General features: G+C 45.8%; 1 pseudogene; it reads left to right on the top strand.

Annotated features, from left to right (window-relative positions):
• Positions 1 to 700: 700 nt before the first annotated feature.
• LOC145538527 (large ribosomal subunit protein eL33-like) lies at positions 701 to 12,484 on the top strand (annotated as a pseudogene).
• The last annotated feature ends 1,152 nt before the right edge of the window (positions 12,485 to 13,636 follow it).

A 13,636-nucleotide genomic window follows, 5' to 3' on the forward strand; every position in this document is an offset into this window, starting at 1 on the left:
TTTGTTATTAGTTTATAAAATACTGTATAGTACATACAGATTTCTCTATCTTGATTTTGTATCTTGCAACTTTACTGAATTCATGAATTAGTCCTAATAGCTTTTTGTGGTGTCTTTTGGTGGTGTCACCTATAAACCAGAAAGCCAGAAGACAATGGAGAGAAATCTTTTAAATGCTAGAAGAAAGTAATAGCTGCTTTAGGAATTTATTCTCATTGAAGTATCTTTTAAAAATAAAGAACACATGAAGTTTGAAAAATAAGAACATGTATTTATAGTACACCCATACTAAAAGAAATATTAAAGTAGATTATTAAGGTACACAGAAAATGGTAATGAGTAGATTCACAGGGACTTCTCAGTGGTCCAGTGGTTAAGACTCTGTGATCCCAACGCAGGGGGCATGGGTTTGATCCCAGGTCAGGGAAGTAGATCTTGCCTGCTGCAACTAAGACCCACCACAGCCAGATAAATAGATACATACGTTGAGCTTCCCAGGTAGTGCTAGAGGTAAAGAATCTGTCTGCCAATGCAGGAGACATAAGAGATGTGGCTTCAATCCCTGGGTCAGGAAGATCCCCTGAAGGAAGAAATGGCAACTCACTCCAGTATTCTTGCCTGGAGAATCCCATGGACAGAGGAGCCTGTTGGGCTACAGTCCCGGAGGTAGCAGAGTTGGACATGACTGAAGTGTGCGTGCATGCATCTGCCAATGGTGAGCTTTACTTCTTCTATTTAACACGAACACCTTTTATTTATTTTCCTTGCCTAATTCCTCTGGATAAGAGTTCCAAATCTATGTTGAATAAAAGTGGTGAGAGTAGGTATCTTTGTGTTTTTACTGGTGTTAGAGGAAAAGCTTTTAGCTTTTCACCACTTGAGTGATGCTTGTTGTAGAAGCCTTTCTAATGGACTTTGCTTCCTTAAGCACCTCTGTGAACCTACTCAGTACCATTTTCTTTGTACCTTAATAATCTGCTTTAATGTTTCTTTTAGTATGAGTGTGCTATAAATACACATTCTCATTTTTCAAACTTTATGTGTTCTTTGTTTTTAAAAGATACTTCAATAGGATAAATTCCTAAAGCAGCTATTACTTTCTTCTAGCGTTTAAAAGATTTCTCTCCGTTGTCTTCTGGCTTTCTTCATTTATCTTGAAAACATAGTAGTCTATCTTATTACTTTTCCTTTATTTATCCTTGGTTGTGTCTGCTGTTAATTTTTTCCCTGTCTTTGGTTTTCAGTTTTGGTATGAAAATCGAAACTGTATTTATCCTTTTTACATTTATCCTTTCAGGGACTTTGTAGAGTATCTTGAAATTCTTCTGTCAGAGTTGGAAAAAATCTCACCCACTATCTCTTCCAACGATGCTTTTATCTAACCTTTCCAGTTAACCATATGTTAGATTTCTTTACCCTGTCTTCATATATCTCTTAGGTTTTCCTGGGCCAATTTTGGATCTTTCATATTGATCTGTCATTATTTCACTTATCATCTCTTCTTCTGTGTCTAACTTTCATGTAAATCAATTGACTAAATTCTCAAGTTATATATTGTATTTCACTATGATTCTTTATCGATCCCAGTTTTCTGACAAAATTCTCTATTTTCATTAATTTTCTCAAACATATTCATTATAACTACAGTTCATATCTGAATCACCTGTGAGCCTGGTCCTATCTTCAATTGTTTCTCTTGATTTTTATGATTTATTCCTATTGCATGTCTCAGGTGGTAAGTTTTTATTTGAATGTCAAGAATCCATATGATAACATACGGCCACTGGATGATGTTACTCTTTATTTCTTGGGGGGATGAAATAGGGAAGATGACCTTGACCTCATCTAGTCTGCTTTTCCATCAGTGAAAGGGGTGATCTATTGAGGCTAGTGAAAGTGAAAGTCGCTCAGTCGTGTCCGACTCTTTGTGACTCCGTGGACTACACAGTCTACGGAATTCTCCAGGCCAGAATACTGGAGTGGGTAGCCTTTCCAGTCTTCCAGGGGATCTATTGAGGCTAAGTCGTGTCCAATTCTTTGCGACCCCAAGGACCACAGCAGGCCAGGCTTCCCTGTCCTCCACTGTCTCCCGCATTTCTGTTCATGGTTTGCCCTATTCCTGGGCTGTAGAGTTTCAGAATTTCAGCTGAGAACCTGAAGTGCTTACCATGCGCCCGCCCCTCCTTAGTGAGCTCTGAACTTCAATTTTTGTCTCTCCAGGACTCTGCATCTGCCAAAATCCCTGCTTAGCTTTTAAGCCTCTTAGCAGCTGCTTCCCTCTCGGTGTCTCCTCCTTTGCCCTGTGTTCGCATTCACTGCTCGGTGTTGACGAGCGCCCTGGGGAGAACTGGGTGCGGAATACCAGGGCTGTCTTCTCTTGGGGTTTCTTTTACACTAGAATCCTGGCCTCTCATTTTCTGGCTGTGCTGCATTCCAATTGTTGTCTTCTCAGCCCAGTGAGACTTTTCTGGGCTACACTTTTCCTTTCAACTCTATTTCCTATGCTGTAAATTGGCAAATACCCCAGTGGGAAAAAAAGCATCAGTGAACAGAAGACTCACCCCAGTGCTCTCCCCTTCCCTCTGAGATTTCAAACCCTCAAGTCTTGGCTGTCTTGATTGGTTTCCAATGTCCTCAAGCAGATTTTTTTTCTATCCAGCTTTTAGAGTTGTTCTCAATAGTGGGGTCCTCTCTCATTGCCAGAAAGATTCACTTCCCTATAAGGGTTTCCCTAAAGCCCCTAAAGTTGTGCTTCACGCTCAATCCTGCACTCAATCACTTCTCGGCCTTTTGGTTAAGATCAAGCATAGTATGGGGGCTTCCCAGATGGCAGAGTGGTTAAGAATCCACCTGCCAATGCAGGAGATGCAAGAGACAGAGACACAGGTTCAATCCCTGGATTGGCAAAATCCCCTGGAGTAGGAAATGGCAACCCACTCCAGTATTCTTGCCTGGAAAATTCCACAGGCAGAGGAGCGTGGTGGCCTACAGTCCATGGGGCTGCAAAGAGTAAGACACGACTGAGCGCACACACACACAATCCTGGGCGGCTACCACTGGACTTGGGATGTTCTTGGGGAAGCATGAACTGGATTTGCTCTGGTGCTTGATAGTCGAGAGGTGGTCGCATCCTGTTTGCTTTCCTCTGCATTTTGTGTTACTGGTGGAAGTATCCTTCAATATCCTTAAAAATGCCTAGTTAGGGGTTACATTCATCTCTCAAACAGAGGCCAGTCATGTGGGTGTCATAGCCTCTATCTTGGAGGAAGAAAGGTGAATTGCAAGAACTTCCCCTCGGAGGAACTGGATCTGGAGACACGCGAGATACTGGGCACATTTTGTTGTTCAAACGCTAAGTTGTAACCAACTCCTTGCAACCCCATGGACTGCAACACGCCAGGCTGGCGTGCTCTCCACTATCTCCTGGACTTCATTCAACTTCCTGTTCATTGAGTCAGTGATGCTATCTAACCATCTCATCCTCTGCTGCCCCCTTCTCCCTTTGCCTCCAGTCTTTCCTAACACATGGATTCTGGCTTAGATGGGCACTTGGCAGGGTTGCCAGCCAGATGTGTGCTGGCTTTCACAGCCACTCAGCGGCCTCATCTTCTCCTTTGACTGGCCAACCTCTATTCCGGGATGCTTCTGGGTAAATCCCTGTGCTTAATGCTGTCCATGTGGGAGAGAAAGACAAAGCGATGTCCTCAGGCAACTGGTGCCTTTGGTCCCGGGCTCATCTGAGAGGCCAGTCTGGTTTTAACAGTGCACCATCTCAGTTATCTGCCTTGAGTTTTAGCTGTCAAAACAAACCAGTTCTGGGTCATTACCCCACGGTGCCAGCCAGAATTATGATCCTGGCGGGTTCTCCCCCATATCCTTGGCTCCCAAACAAATAGGCCCCAGATCTTTGCTTCTGTGTGACCCTGAGCATTTAAAAGCCTGCGTTTACTTACACCAGCCAAAGTTACCATAATAACAAAGCTTTCTGCTTATTTTCCAGCTTTGTCTATTCCTTCTCCTGGCTCAGAGGCTGGGTTGTGGTTGGCTCTGGTCCACGGCTCTCTTTCATCTTGCATTCCTGGCACTGAGTGCTGGAACAAACTTGAAGTTGCCACTTAAATTTAGGAAGCTAGGAGGTCTGAAACGAGGACTGGTTCCCTTGGAAAAGATCTATTTTGCCTAGTTTGCAACCTGATGGTACTGACTAATGGGGCATTAAGCTCATGCCATCTTTGTGGGGGCAGGAGGCCATGGCTTGGGCATTTTCTCTTCTACGGACCCCTTTGGCATTTGGCATGACCTCAGGACCCCCTTCTGAAACAATTTATTTAAAAATCTATGAGATGAAGGCAAATATTGTTGAAAGTGAAAGTGTTAGTCGCTCAGACATGTCCGACTCTTTGTGACCCCATGGACTGTAAGAACAGAGTTTTGCCAAGAGAACGCACTGGTCATAGGAAACACCCAGACTCCTCTGTCTGTGGGATTCTCCAGGCAAGAATCCTGGAGTGGGTAGCCATTCCCTTCTCCGGGGGATCTTCCCAACCCAGAGCTTGAACCCAGGTCTCCTGCATTGCAGGTAAAGACAGATTCTTTACCTCCTGAGCCACCAAAGAATAACTGAAATTAAGTTATCAAGTATTAGAAAAAAAATTACAGACACTAGACTAACTGTATGATGCCTGATTCTTTAACACACCAGTGACCTGGTCTGGGGAGGGGTAATCAATGCTCTCTGTAGAAGGGATGCTGAAAATGACTGACATTTCATGTCACATTGTGTTTGTAGCAGATATCTCAAAGCTTCTCCTGATTTCTCTCCTTACCCCTAAAAGCACCATGGTTTGCTGCCTGCATTCAGAATTAAAGATATGTCACATCTCAGTAATTTTTCCCATCCAGATTTATGAACCCCTGAATCCTCTCCAGGTTAAAACCTGAGTAAGGGTTACTGTGCGTCTGAGGCCAGAGAAGGGAGCATCTGTGTCCACATGTGGGACGGAAAAGGGTCAGGCTGGTCTTTGGCATTTTAACAATGAGCTGGCCTCCTGTCCTCTTGAGCCCGAACCGCAGACTGAATTCATCCAGTGTTTCTCCAGCCACTTCTATTTCATACCCTGTGCTTGTAAGTCCATGTCACTGGGTGCACCCTGAGCCCTCAGGTCCCAGCCCCTCTGTTCAGATAGGAGGAGCTCGATCGAGTTTGAAGGTCCCACCGGCACCCCTGGGGTCCTGTCCATCACAGTTACTCTCCCTGAAGAGCAGCTGCCAGCCTGAAAGAGCCAGTCATGCCAATGCAAACCAGGGACAGCATCTCGTTTCTTCCTGTGTGTGTGTGTGTGTGTGTGTGTGTGTGTGTGTGTGTGTGTAGGAAGAAGGAGTGACTGTCCTGAAGGGAGGCCACCAGTTAGATGGACTTCGAGTCTGAACCTTGCTCACATTTGGAGGCCCCGCCTGGAGACAGGGGCAGCAGAGGTGGACTGTTTAGACCCACACGCCAAGGGTCAGCAGAGGCCTCTGCCCAGGACACAAGTGCAGATTTTGCTGGAAAAGCCCCCAGACTACTGAGACAAGAGGCAAAGGATGCGGGAATTCCAAGCTTCCAGGATGCGGGCTGGACCAAGACACGCGAAACTGTGGGAACTGTGAAGCCAGGCCGGTGAAGGTCTCTGGATCTGGGGATCCGACACAGGGATGGGACGGGTGGGTGGGGAAAGAGGCTGACCACGGGCCAGGAGGTGGAAAAGATGGGTGCCCGGCCTGTGGACCAACGGGAGTGGGGACAGGACCCCCAGTAGGTCGTCACAAGCCTCAGTCTAAGGGAAATGGACCATTTGGCTGACATTTCCGTATTTTTAATTTTTGTAACGAAAACAGCCACTTGCAACGACAGCAAAGAAAATAAAACTTCAATAACAGCAACAGCCGTAGAAGTGATAGCCTCGCCCGCCACCCAAGACCAGCCCTGACGTTTTATGTCCTGAGCAAGGGTCACATGGAGTCACTATGAAAAGGTGCCGATGCAACTAACTAATCTTCCAGGTAGGTGCTGCGGCTCCCCCTCTGCGGGCGAGGATAGCTCCCTGGCTCCCTGGAAGGGAGGCTGGAGTTTCGAGTTAGGAGCGGGGCTCCTCGGTGTCCCTGTCTGTGCGTGGCAGCTGGAGAGCCGGCCCGTGGCCTCGGACCACGTGTCTCTCTCTGTACCTCTGACCACCTCTCACACTTTGAGGACCTTGCACACAAGCCCTGTCCCCTCGCACTCACCCGCAATGACCACCGGGCCAGCCTTGGAGCCTCTGAGTTGATGTGTCTTCAACAGCACATGTCACAGGGGAGATGGGCTGGGGTCAACCAGAGACCATGAACTCCAGGTGAGCGTATACCCTGCGGACCTCATGATCTCCTGTCTTCTGAGCAGCTGCAGGGGTCAGAGCAGAAGCTTGCCAAGTTCAGGGTGCAGGGCATGAGCCCCTCCCCCCTTCGGTGAGGAGGTTCCCGCATCCCACAGTCCAACTTTGCTCGTCTTCCCTCGCAGACCTCCAGCCCTCCTCCACGTGCATGGGTGTTTTTACCAGGTTGAAATCAGTGTATATGCCAGCTGGGACATTTTCTCACTCTCCACTATGTCACAATATTTCATTTGTACCTACATAGTCTTCCTAGTTAAAATACTTTGTTTTATTGCCCTAGAAATACATAATCACTGTAGATGAAGAAAATACAGAGAATTATGAATAAAAGAATCACTGTATCAGCCTAGAATCCATAGGTGGGTGCTACTAACATTTTGTTTATTTCCTTGCAGAATGTTTATGATACATACTCACATATACTTTTTTCAAAAATAAGATTTTCCTGTAATTGTTGTTTTGTAGCTAACTTTTTCCACATTTACTGTATCTCAAATTTTCCCAGGTGAATACGTGTATTTCTCCGACATTTTCCTTAATGGCATCCAGCATTTCAACGTATGGCTAAACAACAACAACAAGGATGATAATTTAAGACAAACCAGCTCTGTGCCAGATTCTGTGTTTTGTCAGAAATCACAGGATTTCTGAGAGGTGGGTATTGTGGCCCTCACTCTTAGGATAAAAGTTTCTGATTTTTGTAAATAATACTGTGTTGAACTTAATTGCTTACTGTATGAACTTAAAAACATAAGCGTTGCACTTATTTTAGTTTTTCTTCAGAAAAATTCCTAGGAATGGAGTTACAATATCAAAGATCATGCATGTTTTAAATAAACTTTGTGTGTGTGCTCAGTCCTGCCCGATCCTTTTCAATCCTGTGGACCATAACCAGGCTCCTCTGTCTATGGAATTCTGCAGGCAAGAGTACTGTCATGGGTTGCCATGCCCTCCTCCAGGGGACCTTCCTGACTCAGGAACTGAACCCGCATCTCCTGCATTGGCAGGTGGGTTCTTTACCACTCCACCACCTGGGAAGCCCCAAACTTGACGCACATTGCCAAATTTCCTTCTAGAAAGTTCTAGCTAACAACAAGAGAAACGCCCTTCCCCTGGACCAGGTTAATGAGGACCTGATACCATCAGTAAAAAGCAAAGGAAAACAGAACAGATGAAAGCCTGCCAGAATGACTACAGAGACACAGGAAGAGCCCTGGCGAGTTGGACGCCTGTGGTGCTGGGTGAGCTTATTCACTGCTTCAGAATGTTGTTACCCATTCTCACTTCTCTTTGGTGAGTCACCTTGCCAGGTTTCCTACTTATCTTTTACCTGTTGATTTTCAAGAGTTCTTTTTATCTTAAGGCTAATAACCACGAGCTAGAAGGAAATGGCAACCCATTCCAGTTTTCTTGCCTGAAGAACCTCATGGACAGAGGAGCCTGGGGGGCTAAAGTTCATGGGGTCACAAAGAGTTGGACACGACTGAAGGGACTTAGCACACACAATCCTATATTTAGCAAACATTTTCTCTCAAATGGTTTCCATTTTGATTTTATGTTAATATTAGGCATTTCTTCCTTTAGCAGTTTTTTTCATTTTTATTTAGACTTCTCTTTAATGATTCTTCTGCTTCCTTCTTTAGGTCTTGTGCTCGGAAAAGCCTTTCTCACACTAAACTTGCGTACTGTTAAAAATCATGTATATTTCTTACTTATCCTTGTTCTTTTTCATTTACTTTTTATTTGTATTTGGAATTTATTTTTTGCAAGATATTATATAAAGATTTAGACTGTTTTTTACATAGTTGACAAAGAATTTTGTGCCAAGCATTGAATAATCTATCCCTCTGGAATTCTTCTGACATCTCTTGTTTTCTTACTTATCTCATGACTTGCATTTTTAGTCCAAGTTCTTTGTTCAGTTGTGGTCATCTGGGTTTTCTGGAGTCACATAGTTTGCTGCCTGTGATGTATATGTAGGTACGTGAAAGTGGAAATTCCTCCCCATTACTCTTAGCTTTCAAAGTTACTTTGTTTTGTGGGTGTGGGGATTCTTGAAAATGAAATATAATGTTTACTTTTTCAGCTGCATGCTGTTTATTAATTCATACATTCATACTGGTGGTGGTGGTTTAGTTGCTAAGTCACGTCCGACTCCTGCGACCCCATGGACTGCAGCCCACCAGGCTCCTCTGTCCATGGGATTCTCCAGGCAAGAACACTGGAGTGAGTTGCCATTGTTAAGCCTCATCTAATAGTAGTGTTAGCTTCTCTAGATTTTTCTAGAAGGAAGATGTTTGAATAGCCAGTATTTACTTTAGGTGAATAATCTCTCCACAATATTTAGGTTTCATATTTGGGGGAAGTAGTCTCAGCCTCTTCTTTGAATTAAGATGTCAAGCCAAATCTCTCTCCTTTTGTCCATCCCTGAGAATGGCCTTCGCTTTCCTCACTTGGTCACCATCATCCTTACTGGGTGCAGTCTTGACCCCCACTTCTCCTCGCAGCTTCAAATCAGAAAGAAACCAGGCGAATCCCCGTTCTTTCTGAGGCTGGCGGTGACCAGGAGTCTGTTTCCGATGGTCTGTTTAGAGCTGCACATCCATCTTGAACGCCCGACTTGTTGTACAAGAGCCGAGATGCGTGTGGGAACTCTAGCCTGGGGCCTCCGTGTGTCCCGTCCTGCGGGTCATCCTCCCTTTTGTATTTGCTTGATCAAAGTCTTGTTGAGAACAAGGAAGCATGGAAGGGAAAAGAAGACAGGGAGCTCCAGCCTCCTTCACTGTCAGCCTCAAACTCGGCCATGTCCTGTGACCTTCACTGGCTTAGAAATGGGCAGGAAGTAAGCTTTACATTTAAATGCAAAATTATTTGGGGCATCAATGGAGGATGAAAAAGTCTAGTATCAGAATGAAGCCCGAGACAAGCAGTATGAGCGCTCAACCCTATATGTTCCCGCTGGATGGGCACCTGTCCTCAACCTGGAGGGGTCGTTGCTCAGGCCCCCCACAACCCCTCTGGCAGTTACAGCCCCAGTCTGCATGCGTGACAAGGTGGACGTGTCCCAAGGCCCCTGTAGCTGAGCTCCCCCTGCTTGGCCCTGAAGGGCTGGAGTGCCTGAGTGCCTGCTGATGCATTTCTGGCCCCATCCTCCTAGCCCCGCGTGCAGGAAGGAGAAACAAGAACCATGCCCTCAGGATGGCATGGCCTGGGTCCCCCTGCGAGTAGCCGCTGAGCGCTCCATCCCCAGATGTCTGGAACAATCCGCCGTGCCCTGGGTAATGGAGCCCATTTCAGCATGCCCGTCTCTGGCTGGTTTCAGAGACGAATTGCTCCGTGTTCCTACTGTTTTGCAAATGCATAAAAATGGCTAGAAATTTTGGTCACCACGTGAGTCCTTTTATTACAACAGAAAAGTAGGAAGGGTGTTTTTAGTTCAAACAAATAGCGTCGCAGGCACAATATGTTACATGAAGAAAAGCTAATTTAGTGTTATTAAATATAATCAGAAACACAACGTGAGGCTTGTCCTGTCGACACGGTGTGCGAGGTATGTTGACGTGGCTCGGCAGGCTGCCTTGTTTGCACACTGCTTAAACTTTCTCATCGATGAGATTTTGCATGATAACTAGAATATTAAAAATATATGAAGAGTGGCCTCGTGCTTCTCAGTAAACGCAACTCCAGGTTGCTGGGAGGCAGCTCCCCTTAACAGAACTGTGAGTTGCAAAGCCTCCGCAGCCGCCCTGAGGCTCTACAGGATCAGGGCTGAGCTGTAGGCTTGATGTCTGCCTCTCAGGGCTCGGGACCATCAGCATCTGCCAGGACTGTGAAGAGAGACACTCTTTGATCCTAATAGCCATTCTTTGGGTGGTTAAACTGTAGCTGCCTGTCCCTGAGTCCTTGCCACATCCCAGGCTCGACCATGTTCTCCACTTTCTCCCTCCTCTCTCCAGCATCTACTCTGGAAAGTTCTGGAAGGTTCCCAAGAACACGGGGACAGATGGCTACATAGGTCGCTTTTTCTGGATATGGTGACTTGCACTTCTTTATCTTCTACTAAGCAAGGGACAGAAAACATTTTGCTCTCAGACCAACTGGTCTGTAATCCTCTGTTACCCTAGGTGGTCTTGAAACAGTAAGAGACTCTTTGAGTGGGGCCTCCCAGCTGGCTCAGTGGTAAAGAATATGCCTGCCAAGGCAGGTTTGATCCCTGGGTCAGGAAGATCCCCTGGAGCAGGAAATGGCTACCCACTCCAGTAATCTTGCCTGGAAAATTCCATGGACAGAGGAGCTTGGTGGGCTACAGTCCATGGGGTCACACAGAGTAGGACATGACTGAGTGATTGAACACAATGCTTTGCGCAGAACCCTTTAAAGACATGTATGACATTCACTTACTTAGATCACAGGACATGCAGAGCCCCATGGCCCCAGTGTAGCTGCAGGGGGCCTGAGACGTGTAGTCCTCTTCCACACCCTGGGAGAGGAGCATGACCTGGGACTTGGGGAACATGAGGTGTCTAATGTTTATTTAGGAGAGGGAAGCATGTAGATGGTAATAAATAGCTCAGAAGCCTTGAGGATGGAAAGCAGTGTCCCCACACTGCCCCTCTCCTCCATTCTGCCCCCTAGATGTAATTTTCCTGTCCTCTCTGCCTTCATATGCGAAGGTAATATGCTTATAATTCTAGTTATAAGCATATCTTGATTTATCAGATCTGTACAATATGAATCGATACATTAATGTGGAGGGTAAGGATTTAACTTACTCGTACTCAAGGGTGACATTGAAAGTCTTTGAGGACAAGTGTGCCAGGCATTAGCCAAGAGGCTTGGCACTGTCCAAGGTGCTGGGCTCCACAGGTGTGCTGCCGGGTCAGCTGTTAACCTGTTAGTTGCTAAATCAGGGGAATTCAATTCAGTGGGAGGACTGGTGGTGGGGAGGGGAGGGGATAGGAGCACTGACTGTTTACCAAGTTCTCTGGAACTATTTCAATACTTTAACAGTGATTACGTCCCTGCTGCAGCTAGATGTCAACTCTCAGTATACCCATCCCACTAATTTCTCCCTATGTTTGATATCACCATTAATATTGTTTCTGCTGGTTACCTTTTTAATTTAAATATTGCATCTAATGTTCTAATTTTGGTTCTATCATCAGCAGCAGTGTCTTGATTGAATTATGAAATTAATACTAATACCCCAAACTTTCTGTTTTCTTTTTTTTTTTTTTAATTCATCATTTAAAGCAAATGAAACTTTGTCAGGTATGATTTCCTCTAGACAAATTCACATATCATGTGGAATTATTCCTGCAGAAGGGGTGGGGACACAAAAGGCTCTGATGCTGGCTGAGATCACAACAGTACGTCTCCCGCCTTCCTATATGGGCTGGTGCAGGACTGTCCAGGCTCAGCGCACAGCTGGTACTCTTGCCCCTTGGGTAATGACTAGTTTTTGTTCTGCATCTAGTTTCAATGTGTCCTGGGCTTTAAAAGATGGCCTGATTCACAGAGCCAAGACCAGCTCACACAAAGATAGTCTATGGAGAGATGGGGTCCTGAGAATCAAGAGGCCTAGAGCAAGGCCTCTCTCCCCACCTGCATCAGTGCCTGCTGGAACAAGTTACCACAAAACTAGTGACTTAAAACAAGGCAGAGGCCCTTCTCGTTCAGCCATCTTGGACGCCGTGGAGGCTTCTGGGAACAGGACTTCCAAAACGACAGATAAGTCTGGAAAGCTGTGGTTCAAGGGCCATTTTTGCTGGCTACAGGCAGCATCTTTGGAATCAGAGGGAGCACACATCTCTCCTGAAAACTGAAGGTGTATATGCTCAAGATGAAACTATATTCTGCCTAAGCAAGAGCTGTGCTTATGTGTAGAGAGCAAAGAACAGCATAGCAACTCCTGGCAGAAAATCTACAAAACTAGAGCAATCTAGGGAGAGATAATTCATGCTCATGGAAACAGTGGCATGGTCCGTGCCAAATCCCGAAATAACTTTCCTGCTAAGGTCATTGGACACAGAATCCATGTGATACTATACCCTTCAAGAATTTATATTTATTAAAAATACTGAAGAACTGATGCTTTCGAACTGTGGTGTTGGAGAAGACTCTTGGGAGTCCCTTGAACAGCAACGAGATCAAACCAGTCCATCTTAAAGGAAATCAACCCTGAATATTCATTGGAAGGGCTGATGCTGAAACTGAAGCTCCTAAACTTTGGCCACCTGATGCAAAGAGGTGACTCACTGGAAAAGACCCTGATGCTGGGAAAGATTGAGGGCAGGAAGAGAAAGGGATGACAGAGGTTAAGATGATTGGATGGCATCATTGACTCAATGGACATGAGTTTGAGCAAACTCTGAGAGATGGTGAAGGACAGAGGAGCCTGGCTTGCCACAATTCATGGGGTTGCAAAGACTCAGACGCAACTTAGCGACTGTTCTGAACGGAAATAAATGAAAGTGTGGAAAAAAACAAGGCAGATTTATTGTCTTACAGCTCTGGAGGTTAGAAACCCAAAATCAGCCTCGAAGGGCTACAGTCAAGGTGAATGGGCTGATCCCTTCTGAACCTCCAAAGGAAAAATGTTCCCCTTGCCCTTTCCAGCCTCCAGAAGCTGCTACATCCCTTGGCTCACACCCCTGTCCTCAGTCACCCCAACCTCTGGGTTCCCTCCTCATGCCTCCTAGTCCTTCTGAGAAGGAACTTGTGATTGCATTGAAGGCCTTGCCTGAGTAATCTGGGATTCTCTCCCACCTCCAACTCTTTAATCCCACCAGCAAAGTTCCATTTACTCTGTAAGGTGACAGATGTACTAATAGGTTCTGGGGAGCAGAATGGGGATGTTTAGGGAGGCCTTTTTCAGGCTATCACATGACTGTAATAAAAGTAGTGGAGTTAAGGGAAGGGATGGGGTAAATTAGTTGTAAGACAGTGATTAGTTGGGTTCAGCCTGAGTTAAGCATCAGTCTAGCTCCAGAAAGAGAGACAGATGCAGACTCTGGCCAGAGGTTAGTAACTGGCTGAAAACAGGGTGAGATTTCAAATGTAGGCCCTCCAGGATAGCTGAGATGGGAGATCTTAGTCACATTGGGGATGAATTGGTGGAGACTGTCAAGGTGATTGATTAGGTGCAGAGTGAGGAGAGGCCAGTCCATCCCGACCACATCTGGGCCCAGCAGAGCCACATGCCTCCTGCTCTCTGTCTTAGAGCC

The sequence above is a fragment of the Giraffa tippelskirchi genome, chromosome 2, assembly GCF_054371585.1.
Source record: "Giraffa tippelskirchi isolate mGirTip1 chromosome 2, T2T-mGirTip1v1.2.pri, whole genome shotgun sequence".
NCBI lineage: Eukaryota > Metazoa > Chordata > Mammalia > Artiodactyla > Giraffidae > Giraffa > Giraffa tippelskirchi.